We start from the raw sequence: 23,877 nt of genomic DNA, 5'->3' as shown, positions 1-23,877 counted from the left end.
TGGAACCCGGATCCTTTGTCTCCAAATTCAGGATTCTTTCCTGTTTTGCTCCTATTTACCATGTCTCCCTGTGAACTGAGTTTCTTGTAGTGGAAGACAAATGAGGTTATCAGGCTTTGGGGATAACGTACAAGTGCAAACCATGACCATGTCACTATAAATAAATAAAAGCCTCAAATGGTTATGCCAGCCGGTAAGATATCACTTCTTGCTGTTATCTGACATGAACAATGCCTAAAAGCAGTGATAGATCAGCCCTTGTACTTTGGAAAGCCTTCTTGCTATTTGCCAACACCCTGCTGGAAATGCCTTGTCTAACTTTTTGCCATTTGCTTTGATAGAAAGCAGGCCATCTCCAGCCTCAGAACTACAGCTCTCTATTATGAAACATCATTCTCAGTGCAGGGAATGATAGGGATACAGCTGCTTGCCAGAAGCAAACCCCACAGGTTCTGCTAATTCAATAAGATGTATTTATATAATTTTTGAAAAACATGGTCTTTCTATAAATACCCACTTCAGCTAAGTTCTTTAAATTTCAAAGGAGTTATCCACTTTGTTAAAGATGTTTCTCAGTGTATTGAGCATCAATTATTCATGTTTCTCTGATGTGAGTGGAAAAAATAGGGTGAATTAACCCAAAACCTTGGAAGATAAGTTGTTCTGCTTATGTTTAAAATTGTATAAGAACACATCTTCAAACTTTCATGATAGCTGGGAGAGAGGAGGAGAAGAGGAAAGAGAGATAGAGATATTGTAAGAGAAGAGAGAGAGCTGAAAAGGGAAAGGGAGAGAGAAGGAAAGAAGAGAGAAAAAGGGAGAGAGATGGAGAGAGAGACAGAGAGACAGAGAGAGAGAGAGAGAGAGAGAGAGAGAGAGAGAGAGAGAGAGAGAGAGAGAACAAAGAAAAAGATACACAGAGAGAATTTATTAAGTGCTTAAAATGTGACGGTACTACTGTATTGCATGCACTGAAGATAAAAATATAAGTGAACAAGACAGTCTCTGTCTTCAAAGAAATGGTGTTTTAATAGGAGAAGGCAGCCCATAAAATGAATCTGAGGAGCAGGGGATGGTTGCCACGTTCAGGGCATAGCTTGGAGATGGTGCACAGGAATGGAGGCAGAGGACTAGTTACGTGAGAAAGATGAAAGAGGGGCCCAGCTAGGATGGTTCAGGTGCAGAGTCCAAGGTTCCTGTGGGACAGCTGCACATTGGAGCAGGATGTGGATTCTGTGATGGGCCCCTGACTAAAGTTAAAGATGGAGAAATTCTTCATTGTTCCATGCTGTCTTCACTGGTCTTGGGGGACCTGCTAATTACGAGAATGTTCCTCCTGGGTCCTCAGAAAGTTCAGAAATTAGGCAAGTCCTGATTCTGTCAGTTGCCAAGCTCCGTGGAGTATGGCCTTAGTTGCCCATTTCCTAGTGGAAAGAATTGATTCCACAAACCATGATTCACAGATTTTGGATAGGTCTCAGATTCCAATAATGTGATGTGAAGCAAGACATCTTTTTTTTCCTTTTAATTTCTGGAGATCAGAATGTGTTTGGAAGGGACCCAAGAACTCAGGGAAATGATTTTAAAACCTTCTGGGGAGGAAATCAATTACTTGATCAGCCCCCACTCCCTTAAAAGAATATCATGCTTCCTTTTGTTCAGATGAGTATGTTTTTGTGAAAACAAGTCATAGATTCAGAGCTGAAAGGGGCTACAGTGATCCCTTGGTCAAATTCCCTCATTTTATAGATGAGAAACTGAGGCTCAGAAAAAGTCAAAGGAGAGCAGGGCTCAAGTCCTACCTCTGACACTGTCTTGTGTGACCTTGGGCAAGTCACTTAACCTCCCTGAGCCTCATTTTCCTGATCTGTAAAATAAAGTTGGACTCTGAAAGGACCTTTCCCATGAAGCCAGTGTGTATCAGAAGCAGATCTTAAACACAGGTCTTCCTAACTCTGAACCCCTTCTCGCTAGTGCTGCCTAGGGGCTCCTTTTGGGGAGCTTCTGTTTTCATTCATAGGTGAATGAAACCATTTGTGACCTAGTTAAGCTCTAAATGAGTTCTTAGCAATTACTGATCAGCAGTGAGTGTCTAGACAAGTCACTTGAACCTTGGTTACTCTGATGGTGCATCTTCTAAGGAAAGGACTCCTGTTCACAAAAGGAGTACCAGTGAAGTACATCTCTGTCAGATCCCACCAGGCTGAAAAGGCATCAAACAAGGGTCAGCTCCAAACTATTAGTGACCTAAGATTCATGTAAAGAGGGGTATCACCAGAATTCAGAACATGTGATATTTTCTGTCACAGAATCAATCCTATTCAGTTCAGTTCAACAATCATATATTAAGGGGCTGCTGTAGGCAAAGACAAGCCCTGCGTTAGGTACTAGATCTGCAAAGACAAAAACAAGACAGTGGCTGCCTTCAAGGAGCTTGTGTTCTAATGAGGAGGATATAATGTATACACTATAGGTATATAGAACATAGATACAGAGAAAAATAATTCGAGGATTGTGGAGAAGAGACAGGAAAAGAGCATTAAAGAATGGGGATTCAGAAAGGTCTCCTGTAAGAGCTCATGCGTGAGTTCTGCTTTAAGCATGAAGCAAGAAGGGGCGAAGGGGAACGAGTGTTTATTAATCATCTGCTTTGTGCCGGGCACTGTGCTAAGCTCTTTGGAAACTTTATCTGATTTGATTCTCACAACACCCCTGGGAGGTAGCTGCTCTAATGTGAGAAGGTTGTGAGTTCCAGGCATAAGGAACAGACTGACCACAAGAGGGAATGTGGGAAATGGAAGGTAAGTAGACCAGTTTGGATGGAACATAGACTTCGTGGAGGGTAAGAATGGTCAATCTGGAACTATAGATTGGAGCTATATTGAGGAAGACTTGAGTGCCAGGATGAGGAGTCTGTATTTTAGCCAAGAGGCAAGAGGAAGACAATGAAGCAGAAAGATGGTAAGGAGTTACTTTTTCACTAGGAACTGCTGATTCTGGAATACCACTGATCGACACGCGGACTGACCTAAAATCACCTGTCCTGAATAGTGTGATTCCTTTTCTTTAATGATTAGCTTTAGAAAACAGAAAAGAGAGCTCTAAAGGGGCTGCCTCTTTTGCCTAGCATGTTATCATTAACAGAGGGCCTTTATATACATTAAAATAGCTTCCATTCTTACAGCTCTTTAAAGTTTGCAAAGTTTCTTGGTCCAAGGAAGACTCGAAAGGGTTTACATTATCCCATCTCTTTGCCACAAAAACTATATGCTAAGTTATGGAAGGATTTCAATCTGATATCAGTAAAGGCACAGATCCTTGCAGCATTTAAATAAAGGTACCCAGAGAGTAAGTGGCAGAAGCAATATTGGAACCAGGTCTTTTATCTCCAAATTCAAACTCTTTCCTCTTCTATTTCCATTTACCCTACCTCAGTCTAAGCTGAGTTCCTTGTGTCATATATGACACCTAAGATTATCAAACTTTGGGTCTCATGTAGGAATGCAAACCTACACGAATAGATACACCTTTCAAAGAAGCGTGCAGCATTTAAGACAATCATGCTATCTGCATTTGAACCCACTGCTATGATCCATTATACAGGTAACCATATTATAAATGAATTTCCTCTGGCGTATCATTAGAACTGCTTATTGTTGCCAGATTCTCAGATGTGATGCTGAGTTGAAGGTCATGGCCAAGCTGTCTTCAATCTCAGTATCAGGAAATGACCAGAGCTGAGGTGGTAGGAGTCGGGGGGAAACCACCAGCAGCAGCAACAGAAAAACCAGTTTATACGTGTGGGTTCTGAGTGAAGTAACTTCAAATTCCAAATCTATGAGTATCAAACCTCTTTAGTGAGCACTCAGTGACTTCTAAAAATACATCGGAGTCTCTGGAGACCTTGATGACTGGCAAGTTGTCTTTTTTTAAGCATGCCAATGACCTTCTGATGACACTGGGGTATTTCAGGGTTTCCAGAGAATTTGTTTTCTGTATTTCACTTTCTGTCTCTGTGAGCTAACCTACCTTGACAGGTGTGAAGCTTTTTGGGGGTTACAGTGTTTACGTTGCCATGAAAAGATTCTAACACTCAACACCACTGAGTTGGAGAGCAGGAGGGGTAGCCTTCTGGTCTACCCTGTACCTGTACAAGCTTGCCCACTGTAGCTGCCCTGACATCTGGTCATCTGGCCTTTGCTTGAGGACCTCTCAAGGCAGCCCTGAACATCTCCCAATTGTTAGGAGGTTTTCCCTTATATAGAACTGAAGCCTTTGTCCCTGATAACTCCCCACCCCCACCATTGTTCCTAATTTTTCCTTCTGCTATCAAGTGTGATACAGTGGGAAGAATATTGTCTCTGGAGTCAAAGGAGCAGGGTTTAAGTCCTACCTCTGATGCTGTCTGTGTGACCTTGGACAAGTCACTTAACCTCCCTGAACCTCAGTTTCCTGATCTGTAAAATGAAGTTGGACTCCAAAGTCCCTTCCAGCTCTTCTTCTATGATCCCTGTTTCTTATGACAACCCTCATGTGTAGGAAGGTAGTCATCACATTCCTCCCAAGCATCTCTTCTCTACAAAAGACAACTTGAGTGTCACAGTGAATACAGCACTGGACCTGGAGTCAGGGAAACCTGAGTTCAAATCTAGCCTCTGACACTTACTAGCTATGTGAAAGTGAGCAAGTCACTTAATCTTTGCCTCAGTTTCCTCATCAATAACATAGCGATTGATAATGATAACACTTATCTCCCAGGGCTGTTGTGAGGATCAAAGATGATGTATGTAAAGTGCTTTGCACACCTTAAATTGCTATATTAAATGCCATGTTGATAATGATGATGATGATGACAATGATAATGACCTATACAGTATTTCCAAGACCTGGATCAGCTTTCCTCTTGTCTCTTGACAGATTTCTGTCAGTCATCTCTCAAGTGAGTTTGCTTCTTCCATTGGAGCTAGTCATTGGAAATGAAGTTCCTGGGGAGGCATATTCAGTAGGGTGGTCTTGAAGGTAATGAGTTACCTTACCACCAGATATTTGACCAGTTCCACCATCCAACATACTAACTTTCCTAGGAGCAAATTTCTTGAATGTTATAATTCCTTTTCTGAAATAGTTAGCTTTCAAAGACAGAAAAGAAACCCTTAAATTGGCTATCCCTTTCCCAACACATTATCATTTATAGAAGACTTTCCACGTAGTTTTTTTAAAACTCCAATTCATATAGCTCCTTAAAGATTATTAAGCGTTTTACGAGTCATTTCATTTGGTTGTCAAAATAACACCATAAGTGATGCACTATAGATGTTATTATCTCCACTTTACAGATGAGAAAACTGAGGCTCAGGTAGGTTAAGTGACTTGCACATTATCACATGGCTAGTAAATGTAAGAGGAAGGATTTGAACCAAATCTCCCAGCAACCTACCTACCAAGCTGCCTCCTATTAACTAATTGGTTCCCCCTAAAATTCCAAAACAGTTAGTAGAGAGAACTGACTAGTATAATAGAAAGAAGATCAACTTTGGAACCAAAAGAATAGGGTTTAAATCCCAGCTCCAATACTGACCAGCTGTGTGCTCCTCTATGAGTCACTTAATTTCTCTGACCTTGTGTCCTTCATATGTAAAATCAGGATAGATACTCATGAGTACAACTAACTGACATTATGATAAAAGGACTTTGTAACCTCTCAAGTTCTAGAACAAGGTGAATTATTACTACATTTTACAGATAAGGAAATTGAAGCTGAAAGAGATGAATTTGTTTGCATCTAGTCATAGGAGAGATTGCTTCATTTATTATATTTGACTCCCAGTGCCTCACACATAATAAAAAATAATATTTAGCATTTATATAGCACATTAAGGCTTGCAAAGTGCTTTACAAATATTATTTCATTTGATCCTCACAAAAACCCTGGAAGGTGATATTATCTCCATTTTACAGTTGAGGAAATTGAGTCAAACAGAAGTTAAGTGATTTGACCAAATCCAACAGCACAGCTACAAAGAGATGATAGTCAGGTTGTCCCAATTTCAGGTCTGGCATTCTAGCCTATATGTCACCAGGCTAGTACTCAAACCCAGATCTTCTGCTTTCTAGATCAATGATCTTAGCAAGAGCCAGCATTTTCTGTAATAGAAATAAGCTAGAAGCTTTTCCATTAAGATCAGGAGTCAAGCAATGTTGTCAATTATTACCATTGCTATTCAATATTATACTAGAAATGCTAACTACAGAAAGAATACAAGAAAAGAAATGAGCATGAGCAAAGAAACAATGAAACAATTACTTTTTGTAGATAGTTTGCTTAAAGAACCCTAAAGAGTTGACCTAGATCCATGATCTGTCTTGGGATCACAGAGCATAGATTTGGTTCTAGAAGAAACTTTCAAGCGATGTAGCACAATGCACTTATTTTACAGATAAGAAACTGAGTTTCTACCACACCATGAAAAATTTTACAAAGCATTGTACATGACATTACATGAATTTATAGGATTTGAAGTCAGAAGGGACCTCTTAGTCCTCATAGAACTTTTCTTTTAGTAAAGTTCATCAAGGGAAAAAATATAGAAGGTTCATTTGCCCTATAGGAAATATAATTTTATAGGAAATAATAATTTTATTGCATATAAGTTCCCTAAAACTCCACATTTAATTAACACTTGATTCTAGCTCTTGAGTTCCCATTGTATGAATGCTAGTATGACTTTGCACAACTAGAGTAGGATTCCCAGCAGACAAAGTTCTTGTATGACTTTATTCATCTTATGACATTAGTCTGAGATTTGATTAACAGCAGGATGAATGAGAAGATTGAAATTTCACAGAATGAAGTCATTTACCCAGAACTGCAGAGTGACAGGGGTGGATAGTCAAGATTAGAATGTAAAGATGATGATTTTTCTTTCCTTAATTATATGAATGTATCAGGGGAAAAGCACTGTTTTGCACATGATGGAGTGGGAGACTGTAGTTGAAAGTTTCCCAGAGGACCACCCTTTTTATCCTGCCTGAGTGATAACCACCAACCACAAGCGACCAAAATCATTGATCTTCCTCCAATCCTACTGTGTGTATTTCAGCTACTCTTTAACTGATGGTCCTCGGGACCCTCCTAGCTTGAGAGTGATTATTAATAGTAACTATTGCTGGTTCCCACCCAGCCTGAGGGGTTTCTTTTTCTTAACCTCATTAAAGAGGCAATGTCCTGGCTGCTTCTTAAACAGGCCTATTCAATGAATGGGCATTGCCTCACCCTAAGTGAGGACCTGCAGAGACCTTGGCCTAAAGGGCCCAAGGTCTCCCAGTGCATCCTGGATCATCTCCAGTCATCCTGAGGAAAATCAGGTCACTGGATTCATATGGCTCTGGAGGAGAAGTGAGGCTGGTGACCTGCACAGCCCTCCCTCACTCAAAACAAAGTCAAGTGCAAGTCATGTCAGCATTTCTCTGATGGCATGGTCTTCTTTGGCAACGAAGGATGAACACAGCTGATGGTGTCTTTTTATTATTTAAATGTAAACTGGAAAAACGATGGGAGGACAACAATAAAAAATTAAAAAAAAGACTAACCTCTAAAGGTATAAAATATAAATGGTTGAAGGAAGCTGTGACGATGGCATTTGTCCCCCACAACATCTTTCTCTAGCTCTACTTTTTGCACTTTTGTCTAGATCTGACACTCTCTACTGGCTTGGCCTCCCTGGTCGGAGTCTCATGATCTAACTTCTGTAGAAGGGGAAACCAAAGCATCTGCAGCACCCATGTTTACTGAGTGGATGACAGGAATGGAGCAAGGGCGGCCTCAAGTGGCTACTTGGAGTTTCTCATTACGATCACAACACAGACTGTTAGCAAGTGCAGTGTAGGATCTGCAGCTGGAAGAAATCCCAGAGACCATCTCGTCCAGGTCCTCATTTTAGAGATGAGAAATCTGAGGCACAGGGAAGCTTAGTGACTTGCCCAAGGTTACACAAGTAGTAAGTATCAAGGCAGGATTTGAACCCGGGAGAGAGACTCCAGAGTCAAAGCTAATTCCATTCATACCATTCAATTTAATCATCATGTATTGTCTGCTATGTGCTAAGGGAGGCAAAGATTAAAATTAAAATGTCTCTGACAAGGAAGTTAGACACCAATGAGTGGAAGAATGTAAAATGACCACAAACATGTGTTGTATGAGGAAAATCAAGGAGAGAAAGAATGCTAAGAGGTAGAAGAATGTGGTGCAGTAGAAAGGGAAAGTACCTGGTTATAGTAGAATGAAGCCTAGATTGAGAGTAAGCTATCCTGGGTTCACATACTAGCTCTGCCTCTTGCCACTTAGTCAAACTTAGGCAAGGCTTTCAACCCACCAGGCCTCTGTTTCCTTATCTAGCATTCGTTCATTGTTTGTCCCTCATTTTTAAAGAGGATGAATGACATGATGGAGTGAGGGCTTGGCATGTGTGTGAATTGAATTCAAGTGAGGAAGAGTCTGCCTCAGTCTTTCCTCCAGAGTCATCAAATTCCAGTGGTAAGACAAAAGTCAAAGTTATGGTCTGGGATGCAGTAGATGACGCCTGACCAAGCTCTAAGTGCTCCACAGCATCTGCTTCAGCCCCCGTCATGGCCACTGGAACAATTGGATCCATCCAGTCATTCTCCCAGAAGTCTTCACATACTTGGGTAAACATCTCCTTATCTTACCCACAGGTTTGGGGCCTTTTGGTTACCGTCAATCTGGTTTAGCCCATCTCAGTGTGGCCACTGAGCATGCATACAGCTTTTTGGAGCCAGAGATGAGAGTCGGGTGAAAGGTAGACACCAAAGGCTTAGTAGCCATGCAAAGGTCTCTGCACAGCTCTCACACCAGAGTACCAGTCCTCCCTGAATATCCCATCCACTCCCTTTCTCTATAAAGTGAGGGTGTTGGAAGTAGGTGGCCTCTGAGGACTGCTTCAGGGTCAAGTCCAAAGAATAGGATTTGCTCTGTGTGAGCCCAGAGTCCTTGCGGCTCCTGGGCCATGAGTTACCCTAAACTGTGATGCCAACGATAGGCTGCTATATTCTATGTATGACTTGACCAGAGTAGAGAACCTCAGAACTATCCCCTCCCTAGTAAAGGGAGGGACTTTTTCTGCAACCCAAAATTGGAGTCAATTTCTTGGCTATGGCAGAAATCACAGAAAAAGTAGGAGACCTGGAGCTGGAGGACCTGGATTTGAATCCAGCCCTGATTTTTGCCTATGTGACCTTGGGCAAGTCATCTCACTTCCATGAAATTCAGTTTTCTCACTTTAAAATTAATGGGTTGAACTGGATGACCTCTGGCGAGACTGAGTCCTAGCTCTCCAGTCCCATCGTGAGAGATAGTTAACAGAGAGCAAAGGAAATCAAAAGTCTTGCGGCAGCCATGAAGAAGCAATATATGTTATAATCTTATGAGAACTGATGCTGTTCATGGGTAATTACCATACACCCAGTAATCATAATCACACCCACCAAGAATCGTGACCAGATTCATCCTGTCCTGAGATTGCTTCCATGTTATTGCAACAACTGAATTCTGTCCTTGTGGAATTCATGTGGCTCTCCCCCTTTGACTTCTAGTCATCTGCTCACTACCTCCCATATAAAATTCAAGGGCGAGTAGGGGCCTCATGTAGCAAAACTGCATAAGTAATGATTGATTGACTCCATCGAAAAGCATGCTTTACACAACTGAATCTAGGGGTTGTTTGAGTGTGCTCGTTTAATCCTTCTCCAAAGCTCTGAGGAAATAATAGTAAGACCTAGCATTCCCATAGTGCTCTAAGGTGTGCACGATGCTTTCTATTTCATCCGATCCACACAAAAACCTCACAAGGTATGTGCTGTAGGTTGTACGTATGTGGTGTTAAGAACAGAACGCTATACTCTATATGTGATTTAACCAGGGCAGAGGACATCAGAACTATCTCCTTTCTAGTAAAGGGAGTCACTATAACTGCAGCCCAGATTGGAGTCACTTTCTTGACTATGAACAAATCATGAAAAAAGTAGTAGATCTGGAGTGGGAAGATCTCATTATCCCCATTTTACAGATGAGGCATAGAGAGATTAAGTGTCTTGCTGAAGATCACAGAGCTAGTAAGTGTCTACGGCAAGATTTGAACTTGGGTCTTTATAACTTCATGACCCCAAGTCCTCCTGACTTCATTATGGTCTCAATCCATAGTATTAATGATGAACTCAGCTACTTCCCCAAATACTAAAGCTCGGTTCCCAGATGTTGTATTTCCTTGAGAAGAAAGACAATGAGAATTAAATACTAGTAGAGGGAGAGGGATGAGCTGAGGCCATTGGAGTGTGAAGGAATGATATAAAGCAGCTTAGGTGAGTAACAAGTTTGGATTAATATTGCAAAAAGAAATATACAGTCATCACCATCACCTCTCTCTCTCTCTCTCTCTCTCTCTCTCTCTCTCTCTCTCTCTCTCTCTCTCTCTCTCTCTCTCTCTCTGTCTCTCTGTCTCTCTCTCTCTCTCTCTCTCTCTATATATATATATACACATAATATACATATATATTATGTGTATATATATATAAAGCTCCAAGCTACATAAAACAAAATAAAAATTCAAAATAAAGAGATCTAAAGAAGGAAGTCAAAACCATGGTAGATCCAGAGGAAATATATCTCATTTCCTTTATCCTGTTACCAGGATGGTTTGGAAGAGGTTTCCATGACCCTATATACAGTGAGCTTCCATCCTAACACTTTGATTCAATTACAAAAGGTAGTTACTTTATCCACCTGTACTATAACCCATAGAATATTAAATGTAAAAATAATAATAGTAGGGTAGGCACTGGTCCCAGAACCATTTCTATCTGGACTCCATTGAAAAAAGTAAGGTGAAAAACAAGAACAAAGGAGCACATGCTGTAGGCTCACTCTCTTCAAGTCCACTCAAAGTGGACTCTCTCTCAAAGCTCTAGGGGTAACCCTAAGGGATTAGATTTATCTAATATTATTAAAATATAGAAAATATTGTACGTGCTTGAAAGAATAGGACTAGCTTTGGTTGACCACCCCTCCCCTTATTTTAATAATGGCTGGCATTCATGAGTTCCCATTGGACATATTCCCCCAATATGTCTTAATTAGTTATCATCTCTCCAATATTAACCAACCAAGTAATATAAATAAACTTTTAGAAAAGAATATTTAGTAAGAAAGTATAGCAAGGACCAAAGTGCAAAAAGTCTCTTACCCCCCCCACCCCAAAAGAGGTGTACAATTGTCTTTCTATATACCCACTGAATCCCTGGGATAAATGGGTTCAAACAAATAACTTGGAACGAAACCTTCCTCCTACCGTATCTCTTCTGACCATTAGAACCTCACAAGGTTGTAATCTTGTTCACTATGTCTCCAATACTTATTTACCTAAGATCAGGAAAGATTAAACACAATAGAGACAGAAAGAAAAAAAAACAGAGGCACCATTTAGATACATGGTGACAGAGGGAAAAGAATGACTCCCCTAGTCCAGAAGCTAGCAGAAGTTCTTCCTCTTTGAAAGCAGTTAAGGAAAAGAGGGAGAGTTCATCTGTTCTCAATTTTTGTAGGCACATTAGGTTTTGACTCAGCAGCTTGCCAATTCAAAGACTTTTTGTCACTATGCAGTGATAAAAGGAAGCAGTCAGAGAACACTTTCACCTACTCTGCAGTGCGAATAGAAAGGGCCCCCATATCCTACAATTATAGAAGGAGGTTCACCAAGCCTCCACATGAATTGGCAACAGATAGAAAATATGAAGTACTCTCTAAAAAACAGGACCAGGCCCTTGTGGGTCAGTGTTCCCATTATTTTAATAGTAGCTTGGATCTATGTATCATGTTAAGGTTTGCAAAGCCCACTGGATCCCCACAACCATCCTGTGAGACAGGTATTGTAATACAAAAGTGTCTGTGATTTCGTGAATTCCTTTCACTAATGTAGACTACGTCCTTCCCTGACTTGATAGGTAAGTCCTGGGCAATTGCCTGAGGAATGAAGAGATTCATTGACTTTTCTCTAGTCAAACATAATAAACTAGTTTAAAAAAAAACCCAAAAGGCAGGGCTTAACCCAAGACCTTCCTTTATCCAACTTTACTACAGCACAATGTCTCATGGGGTATATATTATTACCCCAACTTGACAGATGAGCAAAGTTAAATGACTTACCCATGATCACAGAATTAGTAGGTGTCATGGGCTCTATTCAAACTCAGGTCTCTGGACATCACATGGGATTCAATAAGCTCAACAGATGGTCCAGGTCAGAGGAATTCTGATGGTTGCTTTAACTATGGGTGGCTTTTTTTTTTAACTATTTTGTTTTTTCTTCAACTCTGAACCTCCTGAGGCAGTCTGATATTTGGGCTAGGATGAATAAATCCCACAAGTAGTAGGGTCATGTAGACTCCCTTGTAGACTTCACTTGGCAAGATTAGAGTGGGGCAGGATGGAGGAGACAACTTTTGCTCTGTATTCCCAAAGCTCCACCCAAATCCTTGCTTTCCCTAAAATGGCATTTCTTAATATTATATTCCAGCTTCCCTCACCTTTCCCTCTGTCTATTCTATCTAAGTCTTTAACATGGGTTTGCTTCTTCTGTTGACATCTCTTTTTACAAACCCATGTTTACAGGGATTTTTTTTTTTCATTTTCATCCCCAGAAAAGAAACCAGACCCTATGTTGCCCCAATGTGTAGAGCACTGTAAAGCTTTTGATTTGCATTTCAGATCCGTTCTGTGCACATGCCAAACTGAGTAAGTTGTTTGAATGAAATTTCGTGCCTAATATTTCTCATATTGTTTTCCTAGTTATTGCTCAAGGTCTTACTGAGAATCACTTTCTCTCTCTCTCTCTCTCTCTCTCTCTCTCTCTCTCTCTCTCTCTCTCTCTCTCTCTCTCTCTCTTTAATGTTACTGAAGTTTTTTCCTCTTCCAGATTGTCTCCTATTTACCATAAATCTAGTTTTGTCTATCACGCTGTCCTCCCACCACTGCTAGTCACTTCCTCCTGCTACCCAGAACCACCCACCTACTCACAAGCAGTTGCCACTTAACAACATTCAGATCACATCTGCTTGCCTCGAGAACATTCTCTTAAACTTTCGAAAGGAAACAACCTGCACCTCTTTTCCCTTTACATGGACATGCTCTGTTGATATTTTCCATTATTCTTGGACTCCATTCTGGCTAATATTACTTGACAAAATCAAGTCTGCTGCCCCAAACAGTACATGGCAAACCTAACTGTATAAAGGAGCTCCCCCCAAAAAGTTCATTCTATTTTAATGAGTTGTGTCATTGTGGGGGGGGGGGGATTTTTTTTGCTTACATAAATATCAATGAGTTCACACTGACCTTGGGGCAGTTATTTAGTAAAAAGTTCTTGCTCATTCTGAAAACTTTCTTGGCTTCCTCTACTGCAGTGGTTGTTGCCAAACCCCACCCCCACCCCACCCCCTTGCCCTTCTTAGAGCTTTGTACTCTTTGGATGTGCACATCATGGCCCTGCAAGGAAAGGTCACCAAGCCTGTTTTCTCAACAACCCAACTTGACTTAAAAGGTTCTCAATGTGCTGCTTGAATCAATTCCAATTTTCTGCTAAGTTTCCCATTTGGCTTGATGTAAGCCCTTCACGGTGTTGTTCAAATTAACTCTCTACTCTACTTTGGTGTTTACAAAAAAAAACTTACAAAGAAATTTTATTTTGGGGAAAAAATGGACTCTTTCCACTATTCTGAGAAACTAGAAAATTAGCTCCTGGGCATAGCACTTAGAAAACTAGACCATTGTGGGATAATCTCAACCTTATCCTATTTACCTGATGAATGAGTAAGAATATAGTGTGCCCATCAACACTAAGGAGATTTCCAAATCATTAATAATAAGAATAATGCGCATCAAAACACCTGTCAGCTTTCACCTCACAACCAGCAAATTAGTGAAGATTTTTTTAATGTGAACTCTCAATGTGGTAGGGTTTATGAGAAGACAGGCAAACTAATACACTATTGATAGATATGTGAATGGGTCCAAACATTCTGAAAAACAATTTGGAATTATGCTAAAAGAAATTGACTAAAATGTACAAACCCTTTGAAGGAAAAGTCCTAAATACATCAAATACACCTTTTATAGTAGCAAAAAACTAGAAATAAAAATTGATGCCCATCAATTGGAGAATGGCTGTGGTACAGAAATGAAACAGAATATTTCTTCACTATAACAAATCATAAATATGAAGATACAAAGAAGCACAGGAAACACACTAATCCAAAGTGAAACGAACTAATGAAACCATATACATAATGACTACAACAATTTTTAAGGGAAAAACCAACAATTGAAACTTAATGCTCCATGATTATAATGACCAAACATCCCCAAAGAGGAGATAGGAGAATTCACCTCCCTTCTGTGCAGAGCTGGAAAGCTAGGAATGTAGAATACTGCACATTATTTCAGACTTAGCTGACTTTTGTGTTAGTTTTGCTGAGTCAGGTTTTTCCACTTAATTTTTCATTCTTTATTGTAAGGGTTGGCTCACTGGGAAGTGAGGGGGAGAGAATATATTCAGAAGTGAAGGTGACATGTAACCCAACTCCCGGCCAATCTGGATGGGAGAGAGGGAAGAGCAGCCCTATGTTTCATGTTACCTGTAGAAAGTTATTTTGGATTGGTGGGGAAAATTTGGACATGACCATGTGTGACCATGTGAGGGATAGGGGTGGTATGAGAGCTTTGGAGAGGATGTACATTCTTCATTCCTGCTTCAAAGAGGACACGTGATTCTAGAGGAACTCCAGAAAAATCACAAAAACAAACATACAGACAGACTTTGGAAGCTGCAGACATATACTGGAAGCTGACTTCTCAACATGTCCTTGGTTCCAGCTTGCCTCCCTAGTGACATCTGGGAGTTTCCTCTTGGGCAAAGCCTTTCTCTCTCAGCTGAGCTGAGATCTCATCTCATTCACATCTAAAGAACTTCTTCATCCTGTGTATGTTTTTTGTATATTTGCATCTAGTGTATTTGGTATATCTGAATAATTTCTCCAATTTGTTTGCTGTTTTGCTTGAATAGTTGTCTTTGCTGTTCACTATTTGTGATGATCTTTTGTGTAATTTACATTTGATGAGAAGAGGCCAAGACAGTGGATGCAAGCCTGGGGCAACGTTCGCCTTTACGGGAGGCTGTGGAAGCAACTTTTATTTTGAACATATTGGATCCCTAGACCAAACAATAGTTAGGGGAAGAGATAGATATGATTCTTGTCTGAGCAAAAGTGCAAGAAGAGTCCAACATGGTGATGCTCTTCATCCCTTTTCCAGGGTCTCCTTCTCTCCTTGGAGGCAATTGCAGATCTCCTATTATAATTATCAGTACCTCTGAACCTCATTTAGACAACTCTCATGAATATACATATCTTACATGGACATCACGCACTTTACAAATACAAAAAATAAAAGATAATGATTTAAAAAACACAAGGAGAAAAGGAGAGAGTTTTTCCCTCCTTTAACAATATCAATGTCCTATTTTCTTTCCATTAGTGAAGTAGGAGATACTTTCCAGGGAAACCATCTAGGGGACGTAGCTCAGCTACAGGAGGAAGGGGAGTAGGAAAATGAGAGAGAGAAAGATGTTGGCAAACTTAGTCCTTTCAGGTTCAGAAGTGCAACGTTATGAAAAATATGGAGCTTTGAAGATGGCAGAATTATCATAGAAGTGGTTTCATATGATACTCTTTAGGTGATTTTTAGGTCAATCAAATTCAGACTGGGTCTCTGGACGGGGTATGGAGGAACTTGGCCAAGCATGTGTTTGTGCATGATTTATATATGTTTATGAAGAATGGGGTGGCACTGGTGGGTCATGTGGTATAGTGAAAACAGTACAGTACTGGATATAGGATGGATGGACCTGGATTGAAATCTCATCTCAGCTTCATTCTCTCTGGGTGACTTTGGACAATCTTGAGCATGTCATTTTGTTTCTTTAAGCCCCTGTTTGCTCACCTTTAAAGTGATTAGGTTTACTAAATGACCTCTAAGTTTCCTTCCAGGTCTAAATTTATGATCTTTTAATGGCAGTCAATTCTTTGGTAATTTCTGAGCTTAGACCCAGACTACTGGATTTGGAGTCAAAGGACCTGGAGTAGGATCCCATCACTGGTGCTTTCTGTTTCTGGGACCTGGTCCTTAGTTTCCTCATCTGTAAATGAGAGAGGAGGGCTAGATCCTCCCTGAGGTCTTTTCCAACTCAAGATTCATGCAAAATTCTTTGATCCAGAAGGATTGAATTAATGTGTAGTTTTCTAGAAGAGCTGCACATTGATGGTCAGGAGAATGGGACTGAAAAGAGCCACCTGAATCTTTGCTGAGCCACTAAAGATCCAGAACCGGTCATTTGGAAAACACTACGTTATTTTGTTCATCTAAGAAACCACCCATGTCCCAAAAGTAGCCCACTATTCCCTTCTTTCTGCATGTTTGGGGGTCTGACAGCAGTACATGTGACATGTTCCAACATGCTACACACACCCACCACTTAGCACAGTGCCTGGCACATAGTAGGTACTTCATATTTATTGACTGACAAACTGACCTACCTATATATAGGCCCAACTATTTCAGGGAAAGATACATTATCTCTGGAGGACTTTTGACACCTTCTTTGCTAGGCAATTACATGACCAATTCCCAAGGTCTTGTACCTTTCACTAGCCAAGCTTGATTCTATCAATCATTTTGCTGATCTGCGAACCCAAGTGTCAGAGTTGGTCTCATTCTTAGATGTCAATCAGGGTGAATGTCACTGATCAAAAGCATGCCTTAGATTCATCACTAGGAACAAATTGGTCTAAAAACAATCTGGTTCCAATTCAGATTGATTCTGGCACCATCTATAAATTCTTCTAAGGGAGAAAACCTTCCTGGTAAGGTCAACACACAAGTTACAATGACATCAGACATTGTTCCACATGCAAATCACCTCCTGAGGGCTTGTGGAGTAAGATGAGAGATAAACTTGGTGTCAATGAACCCTAAAGTAGCCCCAGGGGAAATCTGAGCCAAATGATTCACTTACATAAACAAAATTGTTGATCAGTTATTCAAGAAATTTCTTTTCTCCTCATGTGTGAATTCTTTTACCAATATTTCTAGTTCAAAGTAAATTTTTCTTTAAGAAAATGAGCTAACCCAACATTGTATATTTCCAGGTTTCATGCTTATAGATGTGCATCCTTATTTCACCAAAATAAAGAAAGTGTATTATCAGCCAGCCACCTGACATAACTATAGCATAGAATCTTCGGATCTGCAGTTGGAAGGTAACAACTGAGGCTCAGAGAGGTTGTGGCTTGCTTAAGAGCTAAGATTTGAACCCAAGTCTTCTGGCTCCAAAATCAGCTGTATTTTCTATAGAGGAATATTTACTTCAAATATTCCCTACCATAAGATCTACTGTATTATATAATAATTACAAGCTTTTCTGTGAGCTCCACCTTTCCTTACCAATTTAGCTTAAAAAAAAATTCTTTTTAATTGCCTACAATATGCAAGGCATTAGACTAGACACGAGGATACAAAACAACAACAAATAGTTCCACAAAGCAGAAAAACTGTGCTATACAGTGGGAAAAGTAATAGACTCAGTAACCCCTATGTGTACCCCGATAATACTAGTTGGGTGATACTGGCAAGTCACTACTGCCATCTGCTGGTTCTCCACTGAACTATAGCATCCAAAGATGCTACTAGTTCTCTCACAGCAGGGGTACCTTAAATAAGCTGAAAAGCAAGACCTGAGGGCCTTTTCCCCCTCCCCTTTCGCCCTGAGACTCTGGGAAATGTGCTTGTTTGGGTCTGTGTTGTTTGTCCTTTCCTGGGGAATACAAAAGGTATGGGGAGTGAAGCCCCCAACCAGGGAACTTGAAATGTGAGTACCTTGGAACCTAGAATTTCAGGCAGTATAGCTGCAAACATCCCAACAGGGAAGCCCTAAGGACCCAAGATCCCAGGACACAAGCCCAAGGTTGCCTTTGGACTTTGAACTGAATATTTCTCCCAACCACCCTCCTTCCAATCCTCCCCCCAGAGAAGGAGAGATAATGCCCTAGAGGTCTGGGGGAAAATAGTTACATATTTGTTCTGCCTGTACTATTGAAGTAAATATTCCTCTACAGAAGGTCATCTGACTGGTAAGCGTTTAAATGGAACTGAGGTACTTGAACCCCTAAAACTGGAGGAAAGACAATTAGTGAGGGCTTGGGCCAATGGAAGAAACAGAGAGACTCCTCCATTCCCCCTAAGAGCACTGGAAAACCCTGGAGGAGAGGTCGAAATGTATCAGACCTTCAGGGATCCGGGTGATCAAAGTGATCAATGTTACACTATAGAGATCCTCCCAAGAATAAGAATCACACTAATAAGATACATTTATACTTACCATGTAACTAGAACTGTGTGAGTGGATCACACATGGCTAGTCTATAACTGGTTGTAGTTGGCTGCCAGGTTTGGAGGAGCCTTTTATATTGTATGCATAACTGGAACTGTCCTCAAAAGGACCTGATAGAGCACCAACCCTGGAGTCAGGAGGACCTGAGTTCAAATCCTGCCTCAGAGGTATACTAGCCGTTGTGACCCTGGGGAAGTCACTTAGTCCCCAAAAAAACAGACATGACTCAGTTCTGGCCCACTTCGTTTTTACTGCATTCAAATCTGGGAAAGGAACTGACTTCTTTTCCAGCTTCTAATGATACCATATGATAAAGGGAAGGACCATAGGGCCTCTACCCACCCACAACATCATTTATCCCCTGAGAAATAGGCCACCTTGACCTTTTAATTTGTTCTTTCCCATGGTAGGTGGGGGATGTGGAGTCTCTGACTTTGAGGAGTTTCAAAGGCTGGAGCACAAGCCACAGGAATCTAGAAGTCCCAGGATTGCAGCCTGGGTGTTATAGTCATCCCAGCCTTGATGCCTTGAGGAGTATGAAGCAATCATCTGGAATGACCCTTGGAACTCCAGCCCTGAAGAAGCTGGCAATGATGCCAATTTTGGATGTGAACTTGGTGGGATCAATGCTATGCAGGGATTGTATGAGTCTAAACCCAATCCCACTTCCACCCCGAGACTAAGATTGTATCAAGGAGATTATGCCCTGGAGATGTTGGGCGAGAATGCTATATATTTGTTCTTGCTATTGCTTTGAAGTAAATATTCCTTTGTAAAAGCTACCCAATGTTAAGTGACTAAATGGAAGCAGGGCTCCAGTTATTGGCTGGGAATAAATGAGATGAATACAACCCGAGCGTGGCTCAGTTCAAACTGAGATGAAAAAGCTACTCAATGTACCCTAGAACCCTGAAAGGCAAATGAACTCTTCCTGGCCCTGATAGAGTAAGGCCAGAGCACATACATTACACTGATATTTACTTATGTTTATTGACTTAGCTGTGAACGTAGGTACATTCTCCCTCTAGTAGAATGAATGCCCTTTGAGGGCACAAACTGTTTTTAAGTTCTATGCATTCCCAGTATACAGTCTCTTGGACATAGTAAGAGCGTTAAAATGTTTGATGAATTGCACCGAAATAGATTCGTCAGAAACTTGTGTGGTCTCTGACATAAGATAGTACCTGTCTTATTAATATTTGCTAACTGAGAAAATCCATATCAATTAAAAACAGCCATGCATTCTGTAATGCTTTTAAGTGAACATGTGTTGTATTAAACACAAGAGGGCCTATCTATAATTGGAAAATTATAAAGGGATTAGGGACCAGACCAGTGATTTTACTAGCATAGAGAACTCTATGGTGAAGGAATTCTCTATAACAAAACAGGCTGGCATTTTTCCTCTGCAACTAATAGTCTTACAGTTACTCAGAGCACTGACAGCCAGCATGTATCAGAAGCAGGACCTGAACCCAGATATTCCTGAGTCTCAGACCAGCTCTCTGTCTTCTGTAACATGCTACTTTTTTGGGCAGCTAGGTGATGCAGTGAATAGAGAACTCCTGGAGTTCAAATCCAGTCTCAGATGTTTGACACATACTAGCTGTGTGACCTTGGGCAAGTCAATCCCAATTTCTTTTCCTTCCCCTCTCCAAAAAGGCTACCTTTTTATTTGGAAACATAATGATACAAACTGAACCACCAGGAGGTGGTGGAAGGGTAGAGAACCAGCTGCCTGGTTCTTTAAAGCATCAGCAAGGCCCAGGTGCATACTAGATATCTTTCACTGCTTGACTTCATCCTTGACTTTGTAGAATGCTTTTATGCCATCTAGAAGTATATATGTCCATCAGTCATTTGTCTCATACCCCCAACTATTGATCACACCCCTCCCTTTGAGCAGCGGGCAATTCTCAATTATTTAATTCTCAAATGCATGTTTAAAACAAATATTGACCCAAATTAACAAAAGCATAATAGAACAAAAGGATTAAGTTAACATTGCCACTTATTTACCTTTTCATAGAACCACAAGTTCTAAGCTCCCATAAGATTTTTGAGTAATGTGGTTTTAGGAAGATTATTTTGTCAACTGGGTGAAAAAGGAATTGGAGAAGGAGGAAACTGGAGGGAGAGATGTATAAAACAGATTGTTATAATTGCCCAAGGCAACTAAGTCCATAAAGAGAGGGGAACAGTCTAGTTGACATTCTGAAAGCAGAAGCAAAAGGAAAGGAGTTTGGAGAAGGTGAGGATATATGGTTTGCTTTATACACATTGAAATTGGGGTGGTAGTGAGATGTTAAGGCAGCTACAGGTGTGGGTCTGAAGTTCAGGAGAGATAGAGAGATAAAGCTTGGAAAGATAAACTTGGAAATCATCCACAAAAGATGATAATAGAGACCATGCATTCATCAGGTGAGAGAATGTAAAGAAAGGAAAGAAGAGGACCCAGGAGAAAACTTGACAGAATAGGAGATAGATGAGAGAACAGACAGGTAGGAGACTCCAGAGAGAGCAGTATCAGGAAAGCCAAAAACAAAGAGAGTATCAACGAGGAGGAAGGAGAGGAAATTGTATTAAAAGCTACAGAGGTCAAAGACGAGAACTAAGAAAAGGACATAGGACTTAGTAGTTTAAAAGATCATTTAAAGGACTGAATGTGGAGGATGTTTCAAAGTCCTCAGCAGAGAAATAGTATACAGTTAAGATAAGAAAGAGATTTGGCCAATAAATTGATCTGCTTCGAGTCTACCTATTTTGTTGCAAGATAGGGTTCTGTTTCAAAAATCCTCCTTTGATTTGATCATCCCCACTGACTATTATGGCTTTTTTAAGGTATTTAGCCATGAAGGAGAGGAGAGATATAGACCACTCCTTCCTTTCATGGCTAGGTAACTTGAAAAAGTCATCTCTCTTCTCAATTCTTTCTCTAAAATCTTTTGCAATGTGTTTTAGGAAGATTATTTTGTCTTGGAAAAAGGAATGAAGAAGGACGAAACTGGAGACAAGGATACTAATTAATTAATTGATAGTCTAAATGGCAGGTGATGAGGTTTCTGAGTCAAGTTTCTGACACGGCCATTCAACTGAAACTACACTCCAAAGTAACCAAGGATCAAGTCTTATTTACCAAATTTAATAGCTTTTTTTGATCCTCATTCTTTTTGAACCATATTCAGTCTTTGACATTGTCAATCACTCTTTTCTACTGCTTATTCTCTCTCTTTTAGGTATTCATGACATTGTTCTCTTCTGCCTGACTCCTCTTTCTCATTCTTTTTTGCTGAATCTTCATCCAGATTACACCCAATAATTGTGGTTGTCTCCTAAGGTTCTGTCCAAGAGTTTCTTCTCTTCTCCCTCTATAGTATCTCATTTGGTTACTTCATCAACTACCATGGGTTCATTATCAACTCTATGTAGGTGATTCCCAGGTTATATATTCAGCCCTGTCATCTGAGCTCCAGTCTCGCATCACCAATTCCCCAATGGAAATCTCCAGGTGGATGTTCCATAGATATCTTAAGACTCAACATGTCCAAAACTGAACTCATTATCTTAGTCCACTCCCAAACCCTCCTCTCTTCCTAACTTTCTTACTACTATCAAGGTCACCACTATCCTACTCGGTCGCCTTAGTGTCATCTTCAGTTCCCCATTCCATTTCACCCCACCCACATAGCCAATCTGTTGTTAAGGCCTGTCAATTTTACTTTACATCTCTTGTATACTCCCCAGTCTCTCAGGAACAGACCCCTCATCACCTTAGACCTGAACTTTGACAGTAGCCTTTTGGTTGGTCTCCCTGTTTTAAATCCATCTTCCACTCAGGCACCAAAGTGGTTTTGGTGACCATTTCACCTTTGGTCCCTTCCCCTTCCTACTCAATAATCTCCAATGGTTCCCTATTAGCTCTAGGAGTGAATATAAATATAAAATCCTCTTAACATCTAAAGACCTTTATAACAAGGCTCTTTCCTACACACTTTACTCCCTTCCTTTATTCTATGACCTAGTAATACCAGCTTTCTTGATGTTCATCAGACATGATGCTCTATCTCCCAACTGAACATTTTATTAGCTACTCTCCAAGCCTAGAATGCAGTCCTTTCCCACCTGCCACTGCTAACATCTTTCCTCTAACATTACCTCCTACTCATACTGCATATATATTGTTTGCCCTTCTTCATATCCCCAACTCTTGGCACAATGCTTGACCATAAGCACTTAATAAATATTTGAGGCAGCTAGGTGATACAGTGGATAGAGTACAGTCAAATGGGTAGGAAGAGAACTAGCAGAGAGTGGTGTCTCAAAAACCTAGAGAGGAGAGAGTGATTAACAATGTCAAAAGCTGCAGAGAGGGCAAAGAGAATGAGGATTGAGAAAAGGCCAGTGGATAATTATTAGTAACTTTAGAGAGTCATTTCAGTGGAAAGATAAGGTTGGAAGTCAGATTGTAAGAGGTAGACAAAGAGTCAGAGGATAAAAGGTGGAAGTGCCTATTATAGATGGTCTTTTGAGAAGGTTAGCTATGAAGGGCAGAATATAGGCCTAATGGGGGCAGAAGAATAAAGTCAGAGGTTTGGTTTGCTTTTGTCTTCAGGATGGAAGAGACATGAGCACGTCTGCAATAGGCAGTAGGAAATAAGGCAGTAGACAAGGAGAGATAGAAAATAAATGAAACAGTGCCATGTAAGTATTTCAGGACTTTTCCCCTTTAGACTTATTACTTTGTGAATATAGGAAAAGCAACAATTTAACTGCTAGGATAAGGAGAAATAAGACAAAAGTCACCAACCCCTTTCAGTTGCTTCCCCTTTAGCCCCTCTAATTTACATAAACCCATGTAATTTACATAGAAATTATGGGAATGGAAGGAAGGTGAAAAGAATTTCACTTTCAGTCAAATAAGAGTTTGTACAAAAAGAACACAAGCAGCAAAAAAAAAAAAAAGAGCTCAAAAGACAAAGGGTATGAGGACTTTTCTTTCTGTCTAACTAGATGGGTCCATATGGGTAGGGCTGCCTGCACTTATAAAGTCTGTAGCCTTAAACTATGAGCTTTTCAGAGTTGAAATCCTACCAAAAGCTATTTCTGCTCAACCAATAAGCCACACCTGGCAGCTGAGAGCAAAAGCAGCTCAAGGTGAGTGTTCATCAGTGAGCAATCAGCCCAGAAGTCATCTCCATGATGTTACCAGAGGCTCTGTAGCATGAGAGGTTTGGATTGCCCTGGTTATGCACCGTCCCTGTGCGTTTTCCCTCCCACACCGGCGGTATGCTAACTTGTCGGAGAGTATAGCCCTGTGTGTTCTGGTGAGAGGATCTTTATGGTCACTTAGTTTGATGAAATGTCGTTT

The 23,877-nt window shown here is 40.6% G+C and overlaps 1 long non-coding RNA gene across 1 annotated transcript; it reads left to right on the top strand.

Moving 5' to 3' along the window:
* The first annotated feature begins 2,694 nt into the window (after nucleotides 1-2,694).
* On the top strand, nucleotides 2,695-19,360 carry LOC140529899 (uncharacterized). Its single transcript, XR_011975721.1, has 2 exons — nucleotides 2,695-2,801; nucleotides 18,920-19,360. It is a non-coding gene; the product is annotated as an uncharacterized lncRNA (long non-coding RNA).
* The last annotated feature ends 4,517 nt before the right edge of the window (nucleotides 19,361-23,877 follow it).

Source organism: Notamacropus eugenii, chromosome 2 (assembly GCF_028372415.1).
Source record: "Notamacropus eugenii isolate mMacEug1 chromosome 2, mMacEug1.pri_v2, whole genome shotgun sequence".
In the NCBI taxonomy this organism is placed as follows: Eukaryota; Metazoa; Chordata; class Mammalia; order Diprotodontia; family Macropodidae; genus Notamacropus; species Notamacropus eugenii.
Note: the sequence above shows the minus strand (reverse complement) of the source record. Positions and strands in the feature narration are given on the sequence as shown.